At 47.9% G+C, this 8,333-nt stretch overlaps 1 pseudogene across 1 annotated transcript; it reads right to left on the reverse strand.

Moving 5' to 3' along the window:
* Positions 1–7,156: 7,156 nt before the first annotated feature.
* Positions 7,157–8,312, reverse strand: LOC108286997 (annotated as a pseudogene). The gene has a single exon (XR_001818158.2). The product of XR_001818158.2 is annotated as an enoyl-[acyl-carrier-protein] reductase, mitochondrial-like (transcript).
* Positions 8,313–8,333: the final 21 nt, after the last annotated feature.

The raw sequence follows: 8,333 nt of genomic DNA on the forward strand, positions 1-8,333 counted from the left end.
ACAGGTGGAGTGTGGGCATGTGTCAGCCGGTGTCATCTCTGGGAAGATGAGGAGAAGAGACGCTCAAGGTGAGAGAAGAGACAAACGAGTTAGAGAGGGAGCGGGGAAGAGAAACAAGTCGTGACACATGAAAAATTCCTAAGCTCTCAGAGAGAAAAAATGTTGAATCTGTCTTAAAGGATGTTCCTGGCAGGCATATTGATGGAGGGAGTGGCTGAGTTAGGAAGTAGGTCTGGAGATTGGATTTTGAATTGACTTTCTTAGACAAAAGTTTGGCATTATCTAGTAAAGGCGAAGAGATGGATGTACCACGACCCAGCAACTCTACTCTGCTGTGGGCCGAATGGTATCTCCCACAAAATTCACATTTTGAAGCCCCCCATCACCACTCTACCACTGTGGTATTTGGAGATGGGACCTCTGAGAGATAATTAGGTTTGGATTAGGTCATAAGGGTGAGGCCTTCATTATGGGATTCGTGCTCTAATAAAAAGAGACACCAGGGTCTGGGCACGGTGGCTCACGCCTGTAATCCCAGCACTTCGGGAGGTCAAAGAGGGTGGATCACGAGGTCAGGAGATTGAGACCATCCTGGCCAACATGATGAAACCCTGTCCCTACTAAAAATACAAAAAATTAGCTGGGTATGGTGGCACTTGCCTGTAATCCCAGCTTCTCAGGAGGCTGAGTCAAGAGAATCGCTTGAACTCAGGAGGCGGAGGTTGCGGTGAGCTGAGATTGTACCACTGCACTCCAGTCCTGTGACAAAGTGCGACTCCACCTCAAAAAAAAAAAAAAAAAAAAAGAGAGAGACACCAGGGAGCTTGCTGTTTCTCTCTCCATCATATGAGGACAGGTAGACCAGGAGGTTGCCTATCAGCCAGGACGAGGGCCCTCACTAGGAGCCAGCTATGCTCACATATTAATCTTAGATTTCTGGCCCCCAGAACTGTGAGAAAATCAATTTGTGTTGTTTAAGCCACCCAGCCTATAGCTTTCAGTTATGGCAGCCCAAGCTGGCTAAGAGACACTCCTGGTATTTGTATCCTTGAACAACTCTTGCATGTGTGCACCGAGGGATCAGAATACTTCCAGCACCATCATTGTAGCAAAAAGTAGGAACAAACTACATGTCCACCAATGGTAGAAAACTAAATGAATAGTGGTATACTCATATAGTAGAATACTATACAGCAGTGAAAAGGAATGAATTCCAGACCATCAACACAGATTAATCTCCCAAGTTGCAGAAGAGTATGTGTAATATGAACCCATTTATATGAGATTCAGAGTCATATAAAACTTCAAAATACATCATCACACATATGTATATATGTACATAGATAGTAAAATTATTGAGAAAAAAGCAAGGGGATAAAAACCCAATAAAATTCAGGAAAGTGTTTACTCTGGAGAAGAGGTGAAGGGAATGAGAACTGGGAGGGCACTCAGGATTTAAAAGCATTTATAATGGCTATGTATTAGGCTTTGTGGTTGGGGCATGGGTTTGTTTTGTTTTTCTTTATGCCTTCTATATAGTGTTATGAGTATTATTACACATGTATATGAAATATTTCCTTAATAGAAAAACAACTTAAGCAATGAAACAAAACATCATAAAAGCACAGGTTTTGGAGGCAGGCCAACCTGCTGGGCTCTGCTCCAGGTTTAGCAGTTTTATTAACGCGGGATCTGAGCAAGGCTCTTCCCTCTGTGACTAACGGCACCTCCAAAGAAAACTGGGAATCAAGTGAGAAGAGCCTGCATACAGTATGTGTTCCACGATGGGGAGTAATGATGAAGGTGGGAGAGGAAGACCTGCAGAGCTATGAAAGAGGCTTTTATTCTTCTCGAGATGATCATAGGTGCTGCAAGAAGTTTCACCAGTGATACCCTGTGCATGAAGCTTTGCGGGTTGCAAACCTTCTCTTCCTTGGAACTGACACCTCTTTGGGGCAAGTGAGAGCAGATAAGTTTGCAAAGGTGGAATGAACTAAAAGGAGTGACTGTGAATTCCACCATCATTGTGGGAGACATCAAACACATGTATTTTAGATCCAGCAGACTGCAGGTTAGTACAGCTGGAGAGCCTTTGAATAACTCAGTGAACAAGATCCCTTTGGTGAACCTTTAGGGAGCCCTGCTCCCTATACTTGGGGCTTGCATATTCTCCCCAGTATAAATGTTTATACAAACTGGTCACATTTTAGGCAATAAAGAAATCAGGAACACACCGATGATGTTTTCTGACTACGATGCAATTAAATTAGCAACTAATGGCAAAAGGATAACACACATACATTTAGAAACGTGAACATAGGATTAAATAACTTGGGAGTCAAAGAAAAAAATAACGTAAAATCTAGCAGAGAGGTTTTAAAAAGCTCTAAGTGGCTAGCACTCTTTGCTAAGCTTCGGTTGGCCCTGGAGAACATGAATAGGTTGGTGATGTTTGTCCTGGGTCGCGGCCTTTTAGGATTCCTCTCCTTCATCCAGACGTCATGTAGCTGCCTGGGTCTTTAGGCTAATGTACAATATACAGACTACTTCTATCCTACTCCACTCCTTGCCCCCAGCCCACATTGCTCCCTTTTCTCATATAAAAGTCTCCCAGCTGACTGTCGGTGTGGAAGAGAACACATGTTTGTTGTGGAAGGCTGACCATGTACCAGGTGCTGGGAATTGAGGGTACAGAGGAGTACAATGAATAAGACATAGTGCTTGCTCAGGAAGAGCTCCCAGCTGAAAGGGGGAAAGGAATATTATTATATCCACTTTATATACTCACACACACATTATATTTACATGATACAGGACTGTGTGACTAATGTCTCTGTAGTGGTGTCCAGAGCTTGGGATAAAAGGACTGGCAGGACAGAGTACCCAGAGTGGGGTGGGATGCGGAAACCCAGCACAATCCAGATAAAATATCAGGTGAATCTCAAAGGGTGGGGTGGAGTTCCACAGGAGGAGAAGTAGAGGAAGGCCATTGGAAGCACATGGGAGAAGACAGGCATGAAAGGGCCTTGCTATCGAAGGGGAGCACTGGGGAGCCTGGTGTGCAGCATAAGGTGCGCAGGGTAGGGTGTGAGAACTGAAGGGCCATGATCTTCCTGCAGGGGCCAAAGCACAAGAGGCTCTCAATTCTAAAGACTCTAAGGAGTTGGAGTTGTATTCCTAAGAGAAGGGGAGTTAGCAAAGCATTTTTGAAAGGAAGTGACAGGGACAGATGTGGGCTGTTTTAAAAAGCCATTGCTGTCAGAAGAGGATAAGATGAATGGGAAGGAGGGGAGGGCAGTGCTGGGCAGCCAGCGATGGTCCGGGTGAGGGCGATGAAAGTGTGATAAATGAATTCTTGGATGCTGGAGACTGATACTCAATGTGTTATCCCTCCCAGGATTTTAACATTTTGACAGAGGACACTATGTTAACCCAAAGGAATGAAACTCCAAAGATGGTAATTCCTTGGATTGTGACAAGTCTTTGGGAGAGAGTTTTTAAAGGAGCCATCGGAGTCCTTTAAGCAGGCACCATGGAGGTGAAGGTCACTACGTTGCCTTCTGTGCTGTTTCCAGTTATAGTCAACATGGATCTTAGTCCTGTTGCATTATAAATATTAGGAAAAGAGTTGTAGCTGAAACTGTAGAAAACCACATTTCAAACGGATTTGAAAAAGGAAGCTCTTTCTTCACCTAGACCATCCAAGACTCAGGTTGAAGCTTAGCCAACCAATCCTAAGAGCATTGGCTTTCCCCCAGCCAGTCAATGTAATGATGTAGCAGGTATTACTGTAAACCTGGGCCTGCACTGGTCCAATGGCAGGGGCTCTTCTGCCAAATCGGTCCTGGCATAGAAGCTGCTGCAGGGCTGCCATCTTGGGTGCCGCAGGGCTACCATCTTGGGTGCCACAGGGCCAGAGCGGGAGGCTGGAGCAGGAGCTCTGGAGGAAAGGCTTGTACTCAGGGAAACCCCTGTGTTGTCTTCGGGTCTGGGATCAGTGCTCTTGCTGACACAGTTAATCTAAACCCCAGCCATCATTTACCATCTTAGCTACTGCTTGAGTGGACAGAGAAGGTGTTTGGTATCCATCACGATGAGCTAATGAGAGGAGATGATGTTTGTCTGTTTCTACCCCTTCAGAGCTGAGTTAGATTCCTTCTGTAGTTGCAGGGACAAGCTTCCCTGAACTGTCCATATTCTCACTTAGCCTCCTTGCTGTCTATACACAGGCATTATTAAGGCGGCTAGCACAGGTTGGGATTGGGAGGAGGGTGTGTCCATGGCTCAAGGCTATGACCTACCCGGCCACCCAGTATTCCCACACTTGGCCTTGTGAGCATGGTGTCTTGTACCCGCCTGGCACAGTTTCCTGGGCACCTCCCCAAACTGGCCTGGGGCACCTCTTCCCTGTTCCTACATGCTTCTTTGAAGGCACAGATGTGAATAGGACAGGTGCACCCAGAGTCAACACAGCTCAAGAAGTGGGGAGCTCAGATTTCACTGGGGCTTAATTTCATTGGAGGCCAGGGCTGCCAGCTGAGCTCCAGTGGCTGCATCTCCGATGCCTGACCAGGGTCTGGGCATCAGCAGTACCAAAGTGCGCTGGCAGCCCAGGTGGTGATCCCCAAGGCGTCCAGCTTCTTCCTGCAGCTGTCTTGGCTTTGACCTTAGCCGGCCCTTGCAGAAAGTGGTGTGTGGTCAATCAGGTGGACAGATATAACAGGAGATGGATGTTCTGTGCAGAGGAAAGAAGGCTAAGGCCTGGCTGCTTCTCAATCACTGTAGTTTTCATCACATCCCAACCAAGAGCAAGGTGCCCCTGGAAGTCCAGCCAGTGGAAGCAGTCGTGGCAGGTGCTCGGTTCTTGAGAAGGCTAGAACTTGGTGTGAGGAAAGTGGAAGCTGCCAGAATCCTGTGCGCACTTGGCTCCAGTGGGAGGGGAGACAGGGGCGGGTGGAAGACAAGTCCTGAAATTCATGGCAGGTATTCTGGAAACAAAAGATGGCAACAATTTTTTTTCCCCTTAAATATTTGGTGTCATGTTTCAGCTTGGCTAATGGCTTGAGAACTCCTGGGAAGACTCTGGAATGCTCTAGAATATGGATGGTCATTTGAACTCCAGCATTTTCTTAGTGCTTTTTGTGATGAGGCCGACAGAAGCAATTCAGCCTCTAACACCTGCTACTCCTTTTAAATACCTCTTCCTGTTGCAGTGCGGCCCGGGACCAGAGCCAGACTTAGGCAAAATGTGTGTGGAAGACAGATCCTTGTAACGGTGCTCACTCTTCAATCCCTTTCAGGCTCGGAGGTGTATGATTCTGTCTTCCACTTCTCCTGGCCTTCCCCACAGTGAGACTTAGAATCTTGCAGCCAGAGGGACTCTGAGGCAACCTCTGAGTCCAGGATTTTCTTTTATATAATCTTATCCTCTACTGAGGAGCATGACAATTTTATGCTGACCAAATCCTGACCCCTGCTATGGACAAGACTGTAAATTTTTATGTATATTTCTACCAGCAAGGTTTTATTGAGCCTTATAACTTGTAGTGTGTATTCTGAAAATCATTAAAAAAATAAATTGCTGAGTATAAAATCAAATTAATGGTGTTTGTGTAAGGTTTACAGTCAGAGTAAGGGGTTTGCGCCTGATCCCAAAGGCAGTAGATAATCATTTATGTGCTCAGAATATAGGCCACAGTAAGGAAACTGAGGCTTGGGAGATTCAGTGACCTGCTCTAGGTGCCATAGCTTAAAAGAGCAGAGGGAGGACTAAAATCCATGCCTATTTGGCTTTGAAACCCATGTTTTTCAAGATTTCAGGTGGCCTAGGGAGCTCTCACTCCCCATTATGGCTCGTCTGGGTCTCTGTCTCACCATCAGGCTAGTCCCATGTCTCCCAGTTCTTTTTCAGATGTAACGGCTGGTTAAGGTTTTCTCAGTAGGGCATCTCCTTCCATACCCAGTTGGACCTGTCAGAATCCTCTTGGCTATTGACTGAGTGCATGTGGCCCCTTCACCATGAAACCTCCAATCTCTTCTGTCTTTCCTGTGGGCTCTGGCTCTGTCCTGTTTGCACCCTGAGCCCTCACGGCCTTCTACTGTTGTCCACTGTGTCTGTGCCTAAGGGCCCAGGTAACTGTGTGGCTTTGCTTGGGTCCTGCAACGTCCACCTTAGAGGTCCATCCTCTAGAACTACTTCGCCTCTGGGAGGGTGAGCCTTGGAGCATGAGGTGAGAAAAGGGAGGCAGGTGAGGAGGGGAGAGCAATGCCCCAGAGTGGAGCAAGAGTAGGACAAGAAGTGGCGTCATTCAGGAGCCACCAGAGTCTTAATCCCTCAGATTTAAGGGAGAAGGAGGAAATTTCAGGTTTATGGAAGTGCCACCATAGGAGAGTTACTGGATGGGAGCTGAGATGACAGTAAAAGGTGAGACAGAGGTTGAAGCCTGGAGGTGTGCATTAGGCATCATTCCTGCTGGTGGGTTTGGGGAGGAGGCTGTTTGCAAGAGAGGAACGCTTTTGGACAACTGCATGGTGGTGATACTTTCTCCCTGTGTGGAGGCAGGTGAGGCCGAAGCTCGGAGCTCCACAGAAGAGCTGGTGGGATTTCATATCATTAGTAGGCCATAGGGACACAGGATTAGCCTGGTGATTAGAGTTTTAAATAACTCTGATCTTTCTCTGTCACCACACCCACTTGTTGGGCATAGCATCACCTCCTGCTACTATTCCTCTGGGAGGGACATGCTGCCCAGCGAGGCAGGCAAAGCAACAACAAACATATCCAGCAACAGCCACCTGCCAGGGAAGGGGTGGAGATACAGCGGTGAATAAGATCCACGTAGCTCTCATCTTCAAGAAACTCACTAGCTACCTGTGTGATATCAGCCTCTTAGTATTTCTGAGTGACTGCTTGCTTATTCACCTGTAAAATTAGTCAATTTGTATCCACTCCAAGACATGTCCATCTCTTTGTGGGTGGTTGAAGCAAGGCTACCTTACGATGTCCTTTCCTAGGGCCAATGTTCAAGGCATATTGAACACTTGCTATTTCTCCTGAGGCTTCTTTCTTCTTCCTTCTGACTCTACTTGATAAGAATTAGCTATTTTCAAAACATGCCAATTTTTAATTTTTAATTACTTGGTGTCTTTTTTTTTTTTTTTTTGGAGGGGAGAGTTCAGATTTTATTAGATGCCTTAAGGCTGACGGTAGGGAAAACTGTGGCTGGCTTCACTATCCTCCTAATAGGAAGAGGCAGTGAGGAGGGCAGTAGTCTGGGGAAGGTGAGAGCTCTGGTTGAGGGGCCTGCACCCAGCCCCTCGGATCCTCCTTCCCTCCCATGTCACTCCAGCTCTTTTGGGATGATCACATGGTGAGAATCTGCTTTGAAGACACAAAGGGCTTCATGGAGGCTTCCAAGGCACGCTGGTAGTCCTGCAGCGGGACCTGGGAGCAGGCAGGGGCTGTGAGCTGGCCTTGGCGGATGAGATCGCACAGTGTGAGGATCAGCTCCTTGAACTGGTCTAGACTGTGATCCTTCTTCCACTGGGACAACCAAAAGCCCCGAAGTTTGAGATCCTTAAAAATGAGCAGGCTCACAGATGCTATAACGGGCTGCTTGGCCATTCCCCCATAGGTCACCATGGTTCCTCCTCTCAGACCACATTGATGATTCTCAGGTCCAGAGCTGCGGCGATCTGGATGGCCACTTGGCCCACTCCACTGTTGGATGCATTCTGGATGACAGAATCCCCTGGCTGCAGCTGCTCGAAGTCCACCAACATCCTGTAGGCTGTGCAGGGATGGACACCCAGGGTGGCAGCGCTCTCAAGAGGGATGTCACTCGGAACTTGGATCAGTGCTTCCTCGCTGAACACAGCCTCGGTCCGCCAGGTTCCCAAACCAGCATTTGCAGGAATCACCCAGTCTCCTGGCTTCAGCCCGGTCACACTGCTGCCCACCGCTACCACCTGGGCAACACCTTCATTCCCTCCAATAGCAGGCAGTTCGGGAAGGAGGCTGTAGTTTCCTTGGATCATATTTATGTCAGATGGATTGATAGGGGCTGTCAGCATCTTCACGAGGACGTCTGATCCTCCCACAGCAGCTAGCTCCAGGTTCTTCAGTTCAACGACCTTGGCTGAATCCCCGTGGTGCCCATAGACAAGTGCCGGGACCGGGCGGGCTCGGCGGATGCGGAGTAGTTGGAGGCGGCAGGTCCGTGACAGCCAGAAGCAGGGAGCAGCCTCCGCCACAGCCGGCCGGGGGTTCGTACCCACCACAGCGTGCTGCAGACCCACATGCTCCCTCCAACCAACACCTTTTTTTTTTTTTT

The sequence above is a fragment of the Cebus imitator genome, unplaced genomic scaffold (genome assembly GCF_001604975.1).
Source record: "Cebus imitator isolate Cc_AM_T3 unplaced genomic scaffold, Cebus_imitator-1.0 Scaffold334, whole genome shotgun sequence".
Lineage (NCBI taxonomy): Eukaryota > Metazoa > Chordata > Mammalia > Primates > Cebidae > Cebus > Cebus imitator.